This window comes from Hyla sarda, chromosome 7 (assembly GCF_029499605.1).
Source record: "Hyla sarda isolate aHylSar1 chromosome 7, aHylSar1.hap1, whole genome shotgun sequence".
In the NCBI taxonomy this organism is placed as follows: domain Eukaryota; kingdom Metazoa; phylum Chordata; class Amphibia; order Anura; family Hylidae; genus Hyla; species Hyla sarda.
This window is the reverse complement of record NC_079195.1, coordinates 132,823,968-132,846,572: the sequence shown is the minus strand read 5'-3', so window position 1 is coordinate 132,846,572 and position 22,605 is coordinate 132,823,968.

Sequence of the window (22,605 nt, the reverse complement as noted above, 5' to 3'; positions counted from 1 at the left end):
AAAAACTAAAACCCATCAATCTAATTGGCTGTGTCCTTAAGGCCAAAATGGACTGTATCCTTATGGGGTTAAGGGGTTAAAAGACACTTTATGCTTATAAGGGTAAAAGTATGCATCTTTCAAGAAGTCTATTTTTTTTACATGCAGGACAATGCTCCATTGCATGCATCAATGTAATCAACTGTGCGTCTAGCCAGTAAAGGTCATGTGGTGATCCTGCATCTTATCAGGTTCATCCTGGTGGCTAACTGTAGCTGGGGCCCAGGGCTAATACCGAACATCACCGTTCGTGGTGATGTCTGGTATTAACCCTTTAGATGCGGCGATCAAAGTTGATCACCGCATCTAAAGTAAAAAAAAAAGCATTCCCAGCTGCTCAGTCGAATTGATCGGGACCACCACGGTGAAACTGCGGTGCTCTGATCAGCTAGGACGCACGAGGGGGTGATTTAACCCCTTCCCTAATAAAAGTTTGAATTGCCCTCCTTTTCCCATTAAAAAAAACTATGTAAATAAAAATAAATATAAACATATGTGGTATCGCCGCATGCATAAATGTCCGAACTAATTAATTAAACCACACGGTCAATGGTGTACACATAAAAAAATTCCAAAATAAAGTCTGATCAAAACAAAAATGGTAGCAATCAAAACTTCAGATCACGGTGCAAAAAAAGAGCTCTCATACATCCCTGTATGCTGAAAAGTACAAAAGCTATAGGGGTCAGAAAAGGACATTTTTATATGTATTCATTTTTGTGCATGTAGTTATGATTGACAAATTCAAACCTATATAAACAGGGTATAATATTAGTCATATGGACCTACAGAATAAAGATAAGATGTTATTTTTATGAAAAATGCACTGCTTAGAAACAGAAGCACCCAAAAGTTACAAAATGGCGTGTTTTTTTTTTCAATTTTGTCGCACAATCATTTTTTTGTTTCGCTGTAGATCTTTGGGTAAAATGATGTTATTACAGCGTAGAATTGGTGGTGCAAAACAATTGTCCTCATATGGGTCTGTAGGTGCAAAATTGAAAGGGTTATGATTTTTAAAAGGTGATGAGGAAAAAACGAAAGTGCAAAAATGGAAAAACCCTTAAGGGGTTAAAGAGGAGAATTAAATGACATAGCCCCCTTTCTCACCTAACCTAAACCCTGTTGAGAACCTGTGTGTCCTGGAGACTAATGGTGAAAGAAAACTCTTCACCTCTCTGAACAGTGTCTGGGAGGTTGTAGTTGCCTCTGCACAAATAGATAATGTCAACAGATCAAGAAACTGACAAACTACAGGAATGGATGACTATTTACTATTATTCAAAAGAAGGGAGGCTATATTGGTGACTGTCTTTTGTTTGTGTTTTTTTTATGTCACAAATGTATTTGTGAATTGTTTGTTTATTATTTTCAGTTTAACAGATAGGTTTTTCATTTAGTTGCATAATAACTCTGCACTCTAAAAGTTGCCCAATAACTGAGCACACATAGATGTTTTCCTAAGAAAGACAAATATTCCTTTCTTAAATATTAAGGTTTAAGCTGTTACGGCTGAGGTGAAGTGGATCTGCTGTACCTGTGTGGATGATGACATGGGCCATACCAGGGAGCGGAGTCTAAGGTGCCGCTGGTATTCACTAGAGCCCGCCGCAAAGTGGGATGGACTTGCTGCGGCAGGCAGCACCAAGGTCGCTACTTCTGATATGACTCATCCACACAGGCTGCCAAGGTGTAACGTGCCACAAGAAGGATGAGACAACTCGTAGTCAGGACAGATGGGAGGTCAGGGCTGGCAGCACTGTAGCAAGGTCACGTAGCAAGAGGTCAGAAGGCAGGCGGCACAGGAGCAAGGTCAAAAAATGCAGCAAAGGTCAGCTACACAGCAAGGCAAGACACAAATGAACGCTTTCTCTAAGGCAATGATGACACAAAGATCCGGAAAGGCAATAGAGGAAGTGCTGGCACTTATAACTTCACTAATTAGCAAGAACAAATTAGGCCCTTTAAATTTCTGAGAGCCTGCGTGTGCGCGCCCTAGGAAGCTGCCACATGCACGCCAGCATACAGAGGGAGCAGGAGCGAGGCAGGGTTAGTTACGGGCCAGCGGACGCCTGCGACCGCATCCCAAGGACGGAACAGGGGTGCGCTTGCGGCCAGCATGTCTGGCTGCAGTGTAACCCCTAACATAGGCACTGTAGTTGTTCAATAATAAAGTAAATTCCGTAAAATACAACTTGCCTAATAATTGAGCACTTAGTATAGTTGTATAAATATTTTATAGCAATTGGAACGGTATTTAAAATTTCCTTCATCATTGTAACTAAACAACTATATTGATTACATATTTTATGAGTGGGTGTAGCCTAAGTAAGTTCAGTTCCTGCTTTGGAAAACTTGGCATATGGCCATACCTATTTTTATTTTTAGAACAGCACTACAAATTCAAATGTCATTTTTAAATAGCTCATATGCAATAGCTGATGGCAAAGCACCATGTTCAGCCCAGAGCTATTTCTCTCAAGTCCACTATAAACATGCATAAGTGGATAGTGGTAAATTTCAGTGGGGAGAAGAGAAAAAGCTTCACCTGGTAATTCATTATCTCTAACAAGAACAAATGTGCCAATATTTGCTATTCATATCTCTTTATCTTTTGCTATCTGGTAAAAAAAATAAAAATAAAAAATACCATTGTAGCAGTGTTAGATATGAAAGTTACATAGTTAGTAAAGTTAGAAAAAGACACATGTCCACCAATTTCAAGCAAAGATGGATTAAGGAACGAAAGTGTATGGATATATGATGAGGAGCAGATTTTGGCAATAATTAAAATTCTTAAAAACAGGTTTCCTCATTGGCTTGACAGATGACCATTGTCCAGCATGACACTGGAAAGAATTTCTTCTTTAATAATCTAATATAACATTGCCCAGACAGGTTAAAACAAAAGATGTTTTGACCACGGGAAACCACAAGCTGAGCAATGGTTAGGGTATTTTAGGAATTGTAATTGAACCTATAATTGCCACAGACCTCACAAGTAATCACAGCACTAATAGGACACGGTCAGACACAAAATAACATTATCTGAATCTCGTAGAGCAGCAAGTAGCGGTCTCAGGTGCCAAGGGTTCCCGTACACTGCCAACTGCTGGGTCTTTTCTTGTATGTTTGTCCTAAGGATGCACAACCTAAGTCTTTGAACCACTAGTTATTTTAATGACCAGTTTGTGAAAACCAGAAAGAACTGTCCACATCCCACCCTTAAATTGCACCTATCAGAAACCCAAGAAATAAGCATGGTGTGGAGATTCTTACAGTGCTTATGTTTAGAGATGAGCGAACTTTTCAAAAATTCGATTTGGCCGATTCGACGAATTTTCCCGAAAAGCTTGTTTCGATCCGAATCAATATTAAAAAAGGCTATTTCTAGTCTACATACAGCCTCTATAGGGGTATAGAACACTTTGCTGTGTCCTAAAACTCATATGGAGTGTGCTGGGGTAGTGAAATAATACTGTTATTCAGAATAGCATGCAGATTAGCGGCATCGCACTTAGAATCACTGCCGCACAGCAGCACAATGACAGAGCCTGGTGGTGGCATCAATGTCAGGAGACCATATAGTGATTGAATGACATAGCGTGGAGGTGTTGGCAGCATGAGGACATCATAGAGTGGCTGAATGGCACAGCGTGGAGGTGTTGGCAGCATGAGGACACCATATAGTGGCTGAATGGCACAGCGTGGAGGTGTTGGCAGCATGAGGACACCATATAGTGGCTGAATGGCACAGCGTGGAGGTGTTGGCAGCATGAGGACACCATATAGTGGCTGAATGACACAGTGTGGAGGTGTTGGCAGCATGAGGACACCATATAGTGGCTGAATGACACAGCGTGGACATGTTGGCAGCAAGATGAGACCATTTAGTGGCTGAATGGCACAGCGTGGAGTTGGCTGATGCACTAGTACACTACACACCAGGGCTTCACAATCCCCACCCAAAAAACAACACAATATATTACATTTTTGACAAAGATTTCTCATAGGTAGCACCCGCTATCCAAAAATGTGAAATTTCCAGACCCAGGCCCCACCTCTGCGGCATCAGGAACCCATATAGTGCCTGAAGGACACAGCCTGGAGTTGGCTGATGCACCAGTACACACCCGGGGTTCACAATCCCCTCCAAAAAACAACAACATTTTAGAACATTTTTAAAGAAATACCTTTCTGTAAGAACAAGCGCATATCCAACAGTTCACAAGATTCTATAATGCAGGACGGTGGACCACCCAAAGACATTCTTCTCAAAAATAATAAACCACACAATGTTTGACATTTTTTTACAAAAACTAATTCAATATGTGTGTAAGCGCATCTGTCTCCAAAAGATCAGATCACCAAAGGACTTTTTTCGCCCAAAATGATGAAGCAGAGTTAATCCCTGTAAGTATTTATTTATTTATTTTTTTTTTCATAAAGAAATCACAAGCAACAAGCGTTCCGTTCTGTAACGATTAGCATTCGGGAAAATTCTATTTTATTACCGATAAAATTATCAGTAAATAAAAAAAAAAAACACTACCCAAGAGTGTTTAACTACCCCATACATTACATCAGGAGCAGTCAGGAGTAGGCCTCAGCAGTACCCAAGAGGCTTTAATAACCCCCTACCTTTGCACAATCAATTGCGAGATCGAGCAATACCAGGTGTGTTATGCCCTCAGATTTCCGGGGCCGCAGCCACGCTCCACTGAACAGATTAGCGTGTCTCTATCTTTCAAGGACAGGTGCGTGTTGCACGCTGAAACCAGTTCGTGATAGGGATCTGGGATTGCAATTATTTAACCTTAAAACGAGGAATTACCAGTAAGTGGGGTCATAAGCTGGCGTTGATTAAGTCCCTGCCCTTTGTACACACCGCCCGTCGCTATAAGCGATTGGATTAGTTAGTGAGTTGGTTAGTGAGGTCCTCGGATCGGCCCAGGCGGGGTAGGAGAAGGCCCTGGCAGAGCGCCGAGAATTTAACGATCATTGTTGAAATTTGCATTAAGCATGTATTTAGCTACTGCTAAACATCCAAAAATTTAAGGCCCAAGGCCAGAGGCACCAGTTAGGCAAGTAGTTCCTGAAAGAGAGAGAATGAGTCTGGATCATGCATTTGCAGTACCCAAGAGGTTTTCATAACCCCTTACAATTAAAGACCAATGTTTACATTTGCATTAAGCATGTATTTAGCTACTGCTAAACTTCAAAAAATTATAGGCCCAAGGCCAGAAGCATCAGTTTTCCCCATTAGGAGCATAGTTGTCCCCCAGATTAGGCAGCATAGATGTCACCCAGATTAGGCAGCATACAAGTCCCCCAGAATAGGAGCATAGTTGTCCCCCAGATAAGGAGCATAGTTGTCCCCCAGATTAGGCAGAATAGATGTCCCCCAGATTAGGAGCATGCTTGTCCTCCAGAGTAGGCAGCATAGATGTCCACCAGATTAGGAGCTTAGTTGTCCCCCAGATTAGGAGCATGGTTATCCCCCAGATAAGGAGCATAGTTGTCCCCCAGATTAGGCATCATAGATGTCCCTCAGATTAGGCAGCATATCTGTCCCCCAGATTAGGAGCATAGTTGTCCCCCAGATTAGGCAGCATAGATGTCACCCTGATTCGGCAGCATAGATGTCCCCCAGATTAGGAGCATACTTGTCCCCCAGAGTAGGCAACATAGATGTCCCCCAGATTAGGAGCATACTTGTCCCCCAGATTAGGAGCATACTTGTCCCAAGATTAGGTAGCATAGATGTCCACCAGATTAGGAGCTTAGTTGTCCCCCAGATTAGGAGCACAGTTGTCCCCCAGATAAGGAGCATAGTTGTCCCCCAGATTAGGCAGCATAGATGTCACCCAGATTAGGCAGCATAGATGTCCCCCAGATTAGGCAGCATAGATGTCCCCCAGATTAGGAGCATAGTTGTCCCCCAGATTAGGCCGCATAGTTGTCCCCCAATCAGTGCGGGCCAGTCAGAGCCAATCAAAGGGCCGTATGTGGCAAACGGGCCGTACAATGCCCAGGTCTGCCCCAGAGGGTTTCATAACCAACCACAATAGAGAAAATTTTGTTGTAGGAGCATGGTCAATCTACTCAGACCCATCTGTCTGGTGGCTGGAAATCCTGGCTGATCCATCCCTGGTTCATCTTGACAAACGTCAGTCTCTCCACATTTTTAGTGGACAGACGAGTTCGCCTTGGGGTGACTATGGCCCCGGCAGCACTAAACATCTGCTCTGATGGCACACTACTGGCCGGGCAGGACAGCTTTTCCAGGGCAAACTCTGATAGTTGCGGCCATAAATCGAGTTTGGCTGCTCAGAAGTCCAGTGGATCTTCAAAGGTTGTTGGCAGGGTCATGTCGAGGTAAGCCACCACCTGCTGGTTCAGGTCTTGCTCCATGTCCACCTGCTGCTGATGAGTAGCTTCACTATGCGGCTGAAGGAAGCTACTCATCAGTGACTGTAGACTGAGGCTGCTGCTGATTGAGCCGGTACTGCTCCTACCACCCCTCCCCTCCCCAGCAGCCGTGGCAGTGGAAGGTGAGCGGAGAGGGCCCCCCGAGTCAGGCCTGCGAGTGGATGGACCATGTGGCCGATAGGCATCGGCCAACCGACTACGTAGAAGCTCCCTGAAGTAGGTCAGTTTGTCCTCCCTCTCAGTCGGTTTAAAAAAGGCCCCCATTCTGGGCCAGTAGCGAGGGTCTAATAAGGTGGAGATCCAGAAGTCATCGCGCTGACGAATTTTGACAATTCGGGGGTCACTACGCAAGCAACTCAGCATGCATCGTGCCATTTGTGACAGTGACTCGCTGGGACTTCCTGCCTCCATCTCCACTGCATACTGCCACGGTGTGTCTGGGTCCTCTGTCTCGCCTCCCTCGTAATAACCCTCCAGCTCCTCTGGCTGCTCCTGTTCCCCCTCTCCTGTCCAATGACCAGAAACACCGGCCATCTCATCCACCGTAAACTGTGCTCCACTCTGCCCCTATTCATCATCCTCCAGTTCATCCCCCACAGGACTCATGTAGCCTTCTGATGTAGGCGCATCGTCTCCATTGCCGTGACCAGCCATGTTTTCAATCATTTTTTGGAGTGAAATTACGTCATTCATGGCGTAATTCGAGCAACTAACAAAAAATGTGGCTTCCTCAAAGGGCCTCAGCAAACGGCAGGTGTCACGTATGAGCTGCCACTCGTTCACATTGAAGTTACACAGGGGAGTACTCCTATCTGCTTGTATCATCAAAAAATCCGTGATGGCTTTTCTTTGTTCGTATAGTCTGTCCAACATATGGAGGGTGGAATTCCAATGTGTGGCAACGTCACAAATGAGACTATGTTGTGGGATACCGTTCTGACGTTGCAGCTCAAGCAAAGTGTGCTTGGCAGGGTACGAGTGGCTGAAGTGCATGCACAGTTTCCTTGCCATTGTCAGGACATCTTGCAAATGGGGTGAAGACTTGATGAACTTCTTGACAACCAGATTCAACACGTGTACCATGCAGAGCGTATGGTTCACACTTCCTTGTCGCAGCGCGGCCACAATTTTCTTCCCATTGTCGGTCACCATGGTTCCCATTTCCAGATTTTGTGGAGTAAGCCGTATTTGGATTTCTTCCCTAATGAACTTCAGCAGTTCCTCCCCTGTGTGGCTCCGTTCGCCAAGGAAAACCATGTGAAGGATGGCTTGACACCGCTGTGCCCTACACACGTGGTACGATGAAGGGCCACCGAGATTTGGACGTGCAGTGGAGGCCGAGGACACGGGGGAGGAGGAGGCACACACTGTAAAAGGACCAACTGCCTGGGAGCGAGAGCGTGGAGGAGGAAGCGGTGTGACCTGTCCAAGTTGCTGTTGTGGCTGTGCAGGAACAACATTTACCCAGTGGGCCGTAAAAGACATGTATCGTCCCTGTCCGTAGTTACAGCTCCACATGTCGGCGCTGCTGTGCACTTTTGAACACACCGACTGGTACTGCCTTCTTCGCAAAGAAATGACGGCTTGGGACTCTCCACCTCGGCTCGGCACAAGCCATCAATTCCCTGAAAGCTGCAGAGTCCACCAGTTGGAAAGGGAGGGACTGCAACACCAGCAACTTGGACAGGAACACATTCAACTTCTGCGCCGTTGGATGTGTTTGCGCATACTGTTGTCTCTTAGACATGGCTTCGCCGATCGATTGTTGGCGGAATGGCTGACTACGAGCGGAAGAAGCAGGAGCGCAAGAAGGAGGGTTTGACACAGTGCTCCCTTCGGCTGAGGTGGTGGAGCCTTGGCTGGATGACGGAGGGAGCGGATGGCCATTGGGTGATGCGGCAGGCTGGACCACTACATCGGAGCCACGGTTATCCCAGGCCGCTTTATGGTGGTGAATCATGTGTTGACGCAGGGCCGTGGTGCCGAGATTGGGACCCTGGCCACGCTTCACTTTCTGCCCACAGATTTTGCATGTGACTATGCTAAGGTCCTCCGGATTCTTTATGAAGAACAACCACACCGCAGAGTAGCTGATTTTCCCACCCGCAGTCTGCACTATTTCACTGCTATTGGCGCCATCTCCAGGAACCCCTGTTCCACCACCTCCCAGAATGGTAGCTTGCCGCGAAGCAGGTGGTCTCCCCCTGGCACATTTGGCTCCTTAATTTCCACTACTGCCAACACCACGTTGATTGCCAACCGTGCTACCGCCTTGCTGCCTCATAGACCAAGAGCAAATCTCTTCTCCTGATGATGATGAAGCCCCGGCCTCTGCACCCGGCTCCCAATTGCGATCGGCTTCATCATCATCAAAAGATGTGTGCACTTCACTGATGTCCTCCTCGTGTTCCACAACAGTGTCTGCCTCAGGACTCTGAACAATTGAAACACCGCCTCCCACGTCACTCTCCGCATCACTACTTGCCCGCCTTGCGGAGCAAGGGACGCATGTCTCCTCACATTCTTGGCTGCCCATTAGCTGCTGACTGTCCTCTATTGGATCGTCCTCAGTAAATAGTGGAGCTGAACCCAAAGCATAAGATACTTCTTTGGGAGAGGGAACAGCATAGGACAAAGGCAATGGGATTACGGGGACTGCTCATGGGCCATGCCAACTGAGGGTTGTGTCTGAGTAACCCACCGACTCTTGACTGAGGTTGTCACATGTCGCTTGTGATGATGGGGATGAGTGTGTAAACCAATTGACAGGGAGAGATGGGTCGACGACACGACCGCTGGGTGTTAACGGGAGCTCAGGCCTATTGCTGCGACTCCTGCTGCCACTCGCCCCAAGTCTGCTGCCAACTCTGCCTGACGTATGTAGGCCTCTGCCCCTTCTCTGTGCACGTCCTGGCACTTCCCTGCCTGACATACTTAGTGCGTTTATGAGGGTATAGAACAGCAGCAGGTGATTACTTACGGCTGTCCTTTCAAAGTATATAGGCCCTAGACAGAATAACAGTTACTAAATAGTACACTCCTTTGTTGTATGTATGCCCTTTGGAATGATGAGCGCACTGTTAAGCGTATTTATACGCAGAAAAAACACTTTTTTTAAATACAGCAGCAGGTGTACACTAATGTGTGGAATAGCACTGAATTTAGCAGAGACAGAATAACAAGTAGTAAATGGTATACTACTTGGTTCTTTGTATGCCCTTTGCAATGATGAGCGCACTGTTAAGCGTATTTATACGCAGAAAAAAACTCTTTTTTTTTTGTATACACCAGCCGGTGTATACTATTGTGTGGAATAGCACTGAATTTAGCACCGAGACAGAAATACAGGTACTAAATAGTACACTACTTGGTTGTATGTATGCCCTTTGCAATGATGAGCGCACTGTTAAGCGTATTTGTACGCAGGAAAAAAAAAAATCTTTAATACACCGGCAGGTGTATAACGTGTGGTATAACACTTAATTTAGCACAGAGACAGAAAAAAAGGTGGTATATGGTAGGCTATTTGCTTGTATGTAGGCCCTTTGCAATGATAAGGGCACTGTTAAGAGTATTTGTACGCAGGGAAAACTTTTTTTTCTTTAATACACCGGCAGGTGTATAACGTGTGGTATAACACTGAATTTAGCACAGAGACAGAAAAAAGGTAGTATATGGCACGCTATTTGCTTGTATGTAGGCCCTTTGCAATGATAAGGCCACTGTTAAGCGTATTTGTACGCAGGAAAAACTTTATTTTTTCTGTAATACACCGGCAGGTGTATAACGTGTGGTATCGCACTGAATTTAGCACAGAGACAGAAAAAAAGGTGGTATATGGTAGGCTATTTGCTTGTATGTAGGCCCTTTGCAATGATAAGGGCACTGTTAAGCGTATTTGTACGCAGGAAAAACTTTTTTTTTTCTTTCATACACCGGCAGGTGTATAACGTGTGGTATAACACTGAATTTAGCACAGAAAAGAAGGTAGTATATGACACGTTATTTGCTTGTATGTAGGCCCTTTGCAATGATAAGGGCACTGTTAAGCGTATTTGTACGCAGGAAAAACTTTTTTTTTTCTTTCATACACCGGCAGGTGTATAACGTGTGGTATAACACTTAATTTAGCACAGAGACAGAGTAACAGGAGAAAAATGGTAAAAAGGCACTAAAGTCCACACTAATATGACTTATTTCTGAACAGCAGCAGGACCCAACAGTGCAGCATCACAAAAAAAATCCAGGGATTAAACCTTAAATTGCACTTTGTCACACAATTCTGAGCAGCAGAAGATTTGTGTAGCAAATAAAAATAAACTCAATTGGGCTGAAAAATTTGGAGATAAGATGCTTCAGAAAGTTCAGGCAGCTTGGAGATCAGAATGAGGCAGCTGACAGCTATCTGTCCCTCTCTGCAGCAATGCTCAATAACGTGAATGGGAGGTTTAGCTATCAATGATCCTTCTCAGTGTGAACAGAAAAGCACTCAGCACTCCTGCCTTTCCCTAATGCTGATGTGACTAGCAGTTGCAGTGTAACGCTTTGGTATGAGCTATTCACACACACACAGTCCTGTCCTCTCCATCTGAGTGCATAGATGAAATGAAGAGAGGCAAGATGGCCACCGATTAGGGGCTGTGACATCACAGGGGTCAGTGAACACTGATAGGCTGCATCTCACATGTGATTCAGGGTCAGCCTGCCTACCTTCATTCCCGCCGCTGTTTCCCGCCCTCCCATAATCCCCTACCCCATGTACTCACATGTGGATCCGCCATCTTAGCTCTCCAATAGCCTGGAACGCTGTAAAATGGAGTTTAATGAAGCGATTCGCGTGATAGAATCGCGGCGATATTCGTATTCGTTGCAAATCAAATTTTTCCTGAAATTCGTAACGAATTGGGGTTCGTCAACTTCGATTCGCTCATCTCTACTTATGTTGATAAAAAAAAAATACATATACACTCTACACTGCCATTAACCTCTTCAGGACCCATGACGTATGCATACGCCATCACACCCTGGGTCTTAAGGACCCATGACGAATGCATACGTCTTTTCCTGTTCTCCGCCGCTCACCCGGCGGAGATCGGAAGCGGATCCCTGCTGAAATCCTTCAGCAGGGATCCAGGGCAAACGCCGAGGGGGGCCACGTCTGCCCCCCATGTCGGCGATCGCCGCAAATCGCAAGGGAAATCGCCCTTGCGATCTGCGGCGATACCGGGCTGATCGGGTCTCTGGGACCCGAGCGCCCGTTAATTTCGCATGATCCCGGCTGTCACAGACAGCCAGGACCATGCTAAAGCATAGGAGCGAGGTGGCAAGCCTGCCACCTCCTCCTATACCCTGCGATCTGTCGGTTAGTTAACCGCCCAATCGCAGGAGGGGGGGCGGTTACTTCCTCCTGCCCTGCCCGGCCCCTTGAAGTCCGGAGAGGACGGGAGGAAGACCGGAGGATGCGGCGGGGGACGGGGGAGTGCTGGGGACCGGCCCCGGTACTTACCTCGTCCCTGAAGACCCGGATCCCGGCGGGAAAGATGGCGGCGGCGGCGACAGGTGAGTAGATCTTCAGCCGCGGTCGGGCCCTTTACAGTAATGCACGTCGCCGTAAAGCGACATGCATTGCTGTATTGGGACCCTATATACTACAACTCCCAGCATGCCCAGACAGCCCTTGGCGTCTGGGCATGCTGGGAGTTGCAGTTGTGCAACATCTGGAGGTCCACAGTTTGGAGACCACTGTGCCCTTCCAGATGTTGCAAAACTACACATCCTCAGCATGCCCTTACTGTCCAGGCATGCTGGGAGTTGTAGTTCTGTAACATCTGGCCCTTCAGATGTTGCAGAACTACAACTCCCAGCATGCCTGGACAGTTTTGGCATACTGGGAGTTGTAGTTTTGCAACATCTGGAAGGGCACAGATTGGGAACCACTGTAGTAGTGGTCTGCAGACTGTAGTCCTCCAGATGTTGCAAACTACAACTCCAAGCATGCTGGGAGTTGTAGTTCGGCAACATCTGGCTCTAAAGTGTTGCCGAACTACTACTCCCAGCATGCCTGAGAATGTTTGGGAGTTGTGGTTTTGCAACAACAGGAGGCACACTGGTTGGGAAACATTGTCTGTTTCCTAACTCAGTGTTTCCCAACCCGTGTGCCTCCAGCTGTTGCAAAACTATAACTACCAGCATGCACTGATAGACTGTGCATGCTGGGAGTTGTAGTTTTGCAACAGCTGGAGGTCCCCCCCTTGTGAATGTACAGGGTACATTCACATGGGCAGGGGGCTTACAGTGAGTATCAGGCTGCAAGTTTGCGATGCAGCAAATTTTGCGCGGCAGCTCAAACTCGCAGCGGGAAAATCGCTGTAACCCCCCCTGCCCGTGTGACTGTACCCAAAAAACACTACACTACACTAACACAAAATAAAATAAAAAGTAAAAAACACTACATTTACACATACCCTTACACAGCCCCCCTCCTTCCCCAATAAAAATGAAAAACGTCTGGTACGCCACTGTTTTCAAAATGGAGCCTCCAGCTGTTGCAAAACAACAACTCCCAGTATTGCCGGACAGCCGTTGACTGTCCAAGCATGCTGGGAGTTTTGCAACAGCTGGAGGCACCCTGTTTGGGAATCACTGGCGTAGAATACCCCTATGTCCACCCCAATGCAAATCCCTAATTCAGGCCTCAAATGCGCATGGAGCTCTCACTTCGGAGCCCTGTCGTATTTCAAGGCAACAGTTTAGGGTCACATACGGGGTATCGCCGTACTCGGGAGAAATTGCCTAACAAATTTTGGGGGGCTTTTTCTCCTTTCACCCCTTATGAAAAGGTGAAATTGGGGTCTACACCAGCATGTTAGTGTAAAAAAAAAATTTTTTTTACACTAACATGCTGGTGTTGCCCTATACTTTTCATTTTGACAAGAGGTAAAAGGGAAAAAAGCCCCCCACAATTTGTAATGCAACTTCTCCCGACTACGGAGATACTCCATATGTGGGCGCAAAGTGCTCTGGGGGCGCACAACAAGGCTCAGAAGGGAGAGTGCACCATGTACATTTGAGGTGATTTGCACAGGGGTGGCTGATTGTTACAGCGGTTTTGACAAACGCAAAAAAAAAAAAAAAAAAACACATGTGACCCCATTTCGGAAACTACACCCCTCACGGAACGTAATGAGGGGTGCAGTGAGAATTTACACCCCACTGGTGTCTGACAGATCTTTGGAACAGTGGGCTGCACAAATTAAAAATTTTGTACAGCCCACTGTTCCAAAGATCTGACAGACACCAGTGGGGGGTAAATGCTCACTGTACCCCTTGTTATGTTCCTCAAGGGGTCTAGTTTCCAATGTGGTATTGCATGTGGGTATTTTTTGTTGTCCTGGCACCATAGGGGCTTCCTAAATGCGACATGCCCCCGAGCAAAATTTGCTCTCAAAAAGCCAAATATGACTCCTTCTCTTCTGAGCATTGTAGTTCGCCCATAGTGCACTTCATGTCAACTTTTGGGGTACCTCCATACTCAGAAGAGATGGGGTTACAAATTTTGGGGGCTATTTTCTGCTATTAACCCTTGCAAAAATGTGAAATTTGGGGGGAAGTACACATTTTATTGACATTTTTTTAATTTTTTTTTACATATGCAAAAGTCGTGAAACACCTGTGGGGTATTAAGGCTCACTTTATTCCTTGTTACGTTCCTCAAGGGGTCTAGTTTCCAAAATGGTATGCCATGTGGGTATTTTTTGCTGTCCTGGCACCATAGGGGCTTCCTATATGGGACATGCCCCCCAAAAACCATTTCAGAAAAACGTACGCTCCAAAATCCCCTTGTTGCTCCTTCCCTTCTGAGCCCTCTACTGTGCCCGCCGAACACTTTACATAGACATATGAGGTATGTGCTTAGTCGAGAGAAATTGGGCTACAAATAGAAGTATACATTTTCTCCTTTTACCCCTTGTAAAAATTCAAAAATTGGGTCTACAAGAACATGCGAGTGTAAAAAATGGAAATTGTGAATTTTCTCCTTCACTTTGCTGCTATTCCTGTGAAACACCTAAAGGGTTAAAATGCTGACTGAATGCCATTTTGAATATTTTGGAGGGTGCAGTTTTTATAATGGGGTCATTTGTGGGGTATTTCTAAGATGAAGACCCTTCAAATCCACTTCAAACCTGAACTGGTCCCTGAAAAATTGTGATTTTGGAAATTTTGTGAAAAATTGGAAAATTGCTGCTGAACTTTGAAGCCCTCTGATGTCTTCCAAAAGTAAAAACTCGTCAATTTTATGATGCAAACATAAAGTAGACATATTGTATATGTGAATAAAATAAAAAAATATTTGGAATATCCATTTTCATTACAAGCAGAGAGCTTCAAAGTTAGAAAAATGCAAAATTTTCAAATTTTTCATCAAATTTGGGGATTTTTCACCAAGAAAGGATGCAAGTTACCAAAAAATGTTACCACTAAGTTAAAGTAGAATATGTCACAAAAAAACTATCTCAGAATCAGAATGATAACTAAAAGCATTCCAGAGTTATTAATGTTTAAAGTGACAGTGGTCAGATGTGCAAAAAATGGCCGGGTCCTAAGGTGTAAAATGGCTGGGTCCTTAAGAGGTTAAAGAACTGCACATTTATTCATAGTTTGCTGGTGTGTTTCCATCTATTTCATTGTCATGCTGAGACTATAGATTACAGGAGTGTCCTTTCTATCATGCTGATGCCTGTTGTTTTGTTTTCTTTCAGACATATCATTTCCCGTTTCTAGCTATCATTTTGAAGCAGTACAGACGATAAAATTATCATCATCACAGATCATCTTGAACGATTGACTGTGCCAGAATTCTTTGGGTATCTGACCCTTTCAATTACTTTAGTAGCGATAAATTTCATTTTTGCTTGTAGAGAAATATAAAGCAAAGTATAAAATTCAAATGTGTAATGTTCGCTCTGAATTGTAGAACATTTTATTATTCTGATTTAAACTATAATGGTTTAAGATTATGACTTGAATGGTCACTGACAGAAGAAGTCAAAGAATGTCATCAAAATATATATATTTTCTATACTCTTCTGGAATCCATTCACTAACCAGCTCTAAGCCATTATAATAATATTAATAAAAACAACAATAAACGGGGAAGATTTATCAATACTTATGCAAAGGAACAGTCGAACAATTACTCAAAGCAAACAATCAGATCCCAGCATTCATTTTTCAAACCAAACTCATTGATAGTAAGGGGAAACTGATCCCCTGTTCCTTTGCAGAAGGTTTGATCCAAAAATATTTATCACTGCCAATATTTGTCTTTTAACCCTTTTTCTTGGCATACCTTTGGAGCCTTAATGCCCAAGCATTTTTTTTCGTTTTTAAATTAGTTTTTTCAAGTGGCATAACTTTTTTATGTTTCCATCAACAAAGCCAGGACAAGTTGTACTTTTTAATGTTGCCATTAACTCTTTTCATGCTGGTTAATTAGGAATAAGGAGATTTTGTCATTAATTTTTAGTATTTTAATATCAGGCCATTCACCGTACATAAAATAACATCATAGCTTAATTCTGTGGGTCAGAGCGATTACAGCAATATTCAATGTATATCGTTTTTTTTTTTTTTACTACATTGCCACAAAAAAGACATTACAAATATTATAATAATTAGTGTTGCCACATTACAAGATCTATTACGGCACCTGAAGGCGCTTTGCCAGGGCTCATTTTTTATTTGAACAATTTTTGAGTGAGTATGACTTTCTGATTGCCCTCTTTTTTTTTGGGAGGGGAGGCATGTGTCATTTCGGATGTGGGGACACCCAATATATATTTATTTTTATCTTATATTTTTATGTATATGTTTTATGTATATGAAGGGATATAAAGGGAATATATATATATATATATATATATATATATATATGTATATATTAACAGTATATATATATATATATATATATATATATATATATATATATATATGTTTTATATGTTACAGTGAAAAACCATTTGTAACTAAACCGCATCTTCCCTAGTGAAATTTTTTTTTTACTGAATGCTTTTGTTAAAACTAGACCTTCTGTTTTTCCCTAGTTAAGACCAGTTGTTACTGAATGCCTTAACTTTGGTGACTGATTAACTCAAAGCCATTTGAGACCAGCCCATGCAGCTGCACAGACATGGTAGGGCAGAACCAGACAGATAGGCAACTAAGCTTGCAGTCATTTCAAGGAATGCAGGTGCATGACAAAAAAACTAAACTTTTTGTAACCCACATACCAGCAAGAGTTTTCCAATCTGGGACTTAATACATTTCAGCAGTAGGGGAGGGGGGGTGTACTTGGTGAACTGTACCTGTGGGTTGCAGTATGTGGGGAACACAATTAGGGAAATAATTAAACACATACTAGAACTTCTAGGGGGAATTAAAATGATTGTGATAAACCACTGGCCAAGCATGTCAACCTCTGCCATAGAGGGGCAACTAAGGTTCTTACTTTCTGTGGGAATGAAAAAATATATCTGTCCCCTAGAGGTGGTAACTTGGACAAAACTTTTCTACAAAGGTAATGCTGCTGGATTTTTAATCTTGACAGGGGACTGAATAAATTACTCTGAGTGACTTCACATTTTACGCTCGACCAACTTGTATCATCAGGTAGATAGGAAGGACCTTAGTGTGGTCCATGAGGAGTTAGCCTTTGGTCGGCTTTAGGAAGGGTCAACTAGGAAAGGATTCCTTAAAATACTTAAAAGAAGATACTTAAAAGAAAAGAGCCATGGCACTGGGTAAACTTTAAAAAGCCTTCTTTATTGCAGTATAGCAGGGTGAAAAAGGAGCTGGACCAAGACGCCTTGTCTTTTCTACTGAGCACGGGGCTTGTGGATACAGCCTCTTCACTGCAATCAGTGTCCACGCTGATTGTGAGTAGTGCGGGATCACGTTCTCTTGCATCTAACTTAAGGGTCAACTGGGGCCTAATAGTTAGATTTATGAGTTGGACCGTCCTTTTATTTTTCACTAATAAATCTTTTAACCAGTTGACAAGGATGAATAAGAAAAATAAATCATTGTAGAAAATAAATTGTATTACTAGTTACATACTAGGGTGACTACTAAATATAAATGCTAAATACTATTACTCTCATGGGTAAATATTTTCTAGTGTAGAAAAGCAATGTCTTTTGCTGAGTTTGGAGGAGGCTCATCAGATACAATAAATACCGACTGTGTAAGTGCTGTAGATATCACCAGTGAGCTTCCGTTAATTGATAGATATAGATATAATGGCTAATAAATCTTTCAGCAATAGAGAAATGGAATAATGATTGAGCTACATGGAATAAATTAGCTGTCATGGGAGCTGCTTGCCTAGCAGCAGGTTTGGGTAACATTATCTCATCCTTATTATCTAGGTTATGCCTCTCACAGCTGCAAACTCTACAGGACTGAGTGATAAAGATCTTTCAATTATGTTTCAGGCCTAAAGAACAATAATCATTTTCAAAGATGCTTTGTTCTACATGTTTATTGAATTAATACTTTATTTCGTACATGATTTCAAATCCTCTATATGACAGGAAAGTTGTCAAGTGAAATGACATAGGCACAAAAAAAAACAGTTTGCATAATATAAATACCTGTAATGAAAAGCATTGAATCAAGCTACTGTTCATGCATGTTGTCACAGGCTATTTCTTTTTCAAATTGCAAACAATGATAGGCACTGTGCGCTCAACAAACAGCTAAATTCACAATGATAAAGGGAAATCCTGAAGCTTCTGGGTCCTGGTGTAAATGTAAAGCATGTCCTTTAGAAATGTGTGACATATGATGCTATACCTATACTGTGAACCCCATATACATTAGCGAAATAAAGATTACATTTGTGGTAAGATTGACTAATATAAGGCATTGCAATAGTAGTAGGAGATCCAACACAGGGGGAGGGGTAATCCAGCTCCACGTAGTCCAGATAAAATCTTCATGTTAAATCTTTAATAGAACTTCATGTAAAAAATACATGGTTATGAGAACACAAAAAAGATAAAAATGGTGCTCAAGTGAGTTAAAACCCAACAAGCCAAAGCGTTTAAAACTTTATAGTTCTTAATCATGGCTCATCTGAACCGAACAAACACTGATCCATATATACCATTGTCCTGCATGAGGACAAGAATGCCGCCTTTACACACCAGAGGCAATCAAGAATTGGAAAAGAGCAAACTGAACCACACTTCTTTGATTCTTAACCCCTTACGTGCCAAACAGAAAAAACCATAGTAAGAAAAAAAACAAATACACAGCAGTTTATACAGTACAGACCAAAAGTTTGGACACACCTTCTCATTTAAAGAGTTTTCTCATTTTTCATGACTATGAAAATTGTAGATGCACACTGAAGGCATCAAAACTATGAATTAACATATGTGGAATTATAAACATAACAAAAAAGTGTGAAACAACTGAAAATATGTCATATTCTAGGTTCTTCAAAGTAGCCACCTTTTGCTTTGATTACTGCTGTGCACACTCTTGGCATTCTCTTTATAAGCTTCAAGAGGTAGTCACCTGAAATGTTCTTCCAACAGTCTTGAAGGAGTTTGAAGAGATGCTTAGCACTTGTTGGCACTTTTGCCTTCATTGGGTTCAGGTCCGGTGACTGTGGAGGCAAGGTCATCTGGCGCAGCACCTCCATCACTCTCTTTCTTGGTCAAATAGCCCTTACACAGCCTGGAGGTGTGTTTGGGGTCATTGTCCTGTTGAAAAATAAACGATGGTCCAACTAAACGCAAACCGGATGCAATTGCATGCCGCTGCAAGATGCTGTGGTAGCCATGCTAGTTCAGTATGCCTTGAATTTTGAATAAATCCCCAACAGTGTCACCAGCAAAGCACCCCCACACCATCACACCTCCTCATCCGTCATTCACGGTGGGAACCAGGCATGTAGAGTCCATTTGTTCACCTTTTCTGCGTCGCACAAAGACACGGTGGCTGGAACCAAAGATCTCAAATTTGGACTCATCGGACCAAAGCACGGATTTCCACTGGTCTAATGTCCATTCCTTCTGTTCTTTAGCCCAAACAAGTCTATTCTGCTTGTTGACTGTCCTTAGCAGTAGTTTCCTAGCAGATATTCTACCATGAAGGCCTGATTCGCACAGTCTCCTCTTAACAGTTGTTCTAGAGATGTGTCTGCTGCTAGAACTCTATGTGGCATTGACCTGGTCTCTAATCTGAGCTGCTGTTAACCTGCGATTTCTGAGGCTGGTGACTCGGATGAACTTATCCTCCGCAGCAGAGGCGAATCTTGGTCTTCCTTTCCTGGGGCGGTCCGCTTGTGAGCCAGTTTTTTGTAGCTCTTAATGGTTTTTGTGACTGCACTTGGGGACACTTTCCACCTAGGATTTGACATATTTTCAGTTGTTTCACACTTTTTTGTTTCGTCTATAATTCCACATGTGTTAATTCATAGTTTTGATGCCTTCAGTGAGAATCTACAATTTTCATAGTCATGAAAATAAAGAAAACTCTTTGAATGAGAATGTGTGTCCAAACTTTTGTCTGTACTGTACATGCCAAATTATTTCTTTAATTCATACCTTTGGGGAAGCATGTATCAAGGCAAAGTATCCAAAAAACCTCTCTCATAAACAACAACCTGGAACAATCGCCACCTCTTCTGGGAGGATGGACCCTTTCAATATCTGTAACCTCCAGAACAGACATGTCTCCTCCAAGCACTTCCTTGATATTTTTGGTTGAACTGTGCATGTGTTCATAGATGCGCCTTTTCAATTTTCGCATAGTGCAGTACTGAACAGTGCATATTTTATAGGTTACCAAATACACAATGTGAGTAGAATCACCATGAATAAAAGATTGAAATGGAAACACTTTGCCATTAGCAGCTGAAGTAAATGTGTTGGTCTCAACCATGTGACTACATAGGTTGCACCTATTTTTAAAACATTTAAAACAAATCTTGGTGCATAGCCAATTTGAGTTGCTATCTTTACTATTAAAGTAACTAGGTGAAAGCCAATTGCGCAATGCACAGCCTCTCTTTGCTACAATGTGAACACCGTCCTGCAGAATGTTGTTTAACATCTAATTTTTATACAGCAAAGGCAGATGTTTCAAAATTATAGATTATATATAAACAAACTCTGTGCTGTATGCCGTGGAAAAAACTATTTTTTTAGTGTTATTTAACCGTTGTTTGTTATCATTGAGTAGTACATCACGTGTCTTACTCTTTGCTATGTTCTTAGTTCTATTTAGCACAGGCTGGGAATAACCTCTTGCCCTGAGTCTGTTCTTAATATGAGTAGAAGCATTAGCAAAAGATTGCTTTGTTTGCGCTTATAAACTCACCGACTGGGAGATTTCGGACGTGGGTGACAGCTGGATGCTGACAGGATGCTGTTTCCTGAGGTAGGTTTACGATAAAGGCAGGTGTCTATCTTATTGGTGGCTGGATCAACTTCCAAATGGATGTCCAAAAAATTTATAAACCTGCCCCCCCCCCCATTCCAAAGTAAATTTAAGATTAAAATTATTTGCATTAATGTATTCAAGAAACCTCATCTCATCCTCCTTTAAGCCAAGCTACACAAGGAGGAGATCATCTATGTAACGGCCATACCACCCCACCATAGATATGAATGGGTTGATGGCCGCACACAGATGATTCTCCTCCAAAAATGACATATGCAAATTAGCCAGACTGGGTGAGAACTTAGAGTCCATTGTGCATCTGTTCCCTGGACATAACATTTTTTATCAAATCTAAAAAATTGTGGCTCAACAAAAACTGTAATACCTCCAACATAATCTCAATCAGGATATGATCATAATTACTGTACTTCCTCAAATTATAACAAAATGCCCTCTCATGGGGGATACACAAATACAAGGTGGCTACATCACATAACAGCCATGCACTATTATTACTCCATATAAGATTGTCAACTGCTGCCAATACATAGTAACATAGTTCATATGGTTGAAAAAGATCAGAGTCCATCGAGTTCAACCTATATCTCTAATGAGCACCTATTGAGTTGATCCAGAGGAAGGCAAAAAACCCTCTTACTAGAGGTGAAAATTCCTTAACGACTCTAATTATGGCAGTCAGAATAAATCCCTGGATAAACCTTCTGTCCCTCTAAATCTAATATTACCTGTAATGTTATTACTCTCCAAAAATGCATCCAGGCCCCTTTTGAACTCTTTCACCGAGGAGAGAGTTCAACAGACTCATTGCCCTTACAGTAGAGAATCACTGTCTATGCTGGTGTAGAAACCTTCTTTCCTCTAAACGAAGAGGATGCCCCCTTGTTTTAGATACAGTCCTGGGTATAAATAGATCATGGGAGACCCCCTGATATATTTATACATAGTTATTAGGTCACCCCTAAGCCTTCTTTTTTCTAAACTAAATAACCCCAATTCTGATAATCTTTCTGGGTACTGTAGTCCTCCCATTCCCCGTATTGCTATGGTTGCCCGTCTTTGAACCCTCTCCAGCTCCCCTATATATTTCTTGTACACTTGAAGCAGGCATCTATGCCCCTATTGATGCACCCCATAATTTTATTTGCCTTGGCAGCAGCTGCCCGACACTGGTCACTACAGCTAAATTTACTGTTAACTAAGACCCCTAAGTCCTTTTCCACATCAGTCATCCCAAGTGTGCTACCATTTAATACATAATTCCTGCCTGGATTTTTCCTCCCCGTGTGCATTACCTTACATTTATCAGTGTTGAACCTCATCTTCCACTTATCATCCCAAGCCTTCAACCTATCCAGATCAATGTGTAACAGTGCACAGTCCTCTATTGTGTTGGCCACTTTACTGAGTTTAGAATCATCTGCAAATATTGCTACTTTACTATTCAACCCCTCTACAAGGTCATTAATGAATATATTGATGCTGATGCCACCTTTGTCCGTGTCAGGAATTCCCAAGAGCAGGAGAGATTTGCCATGGGAATTTCCTCATGCTCTGGACAGTCCCTGACATGGAGAGACGTGTCAGAAGAGAACAGTGGGCAGACTGGAAAGAACTACACAATTTTCTTTGAAAATACTGCAGCTGATGAAAACTTGAAAG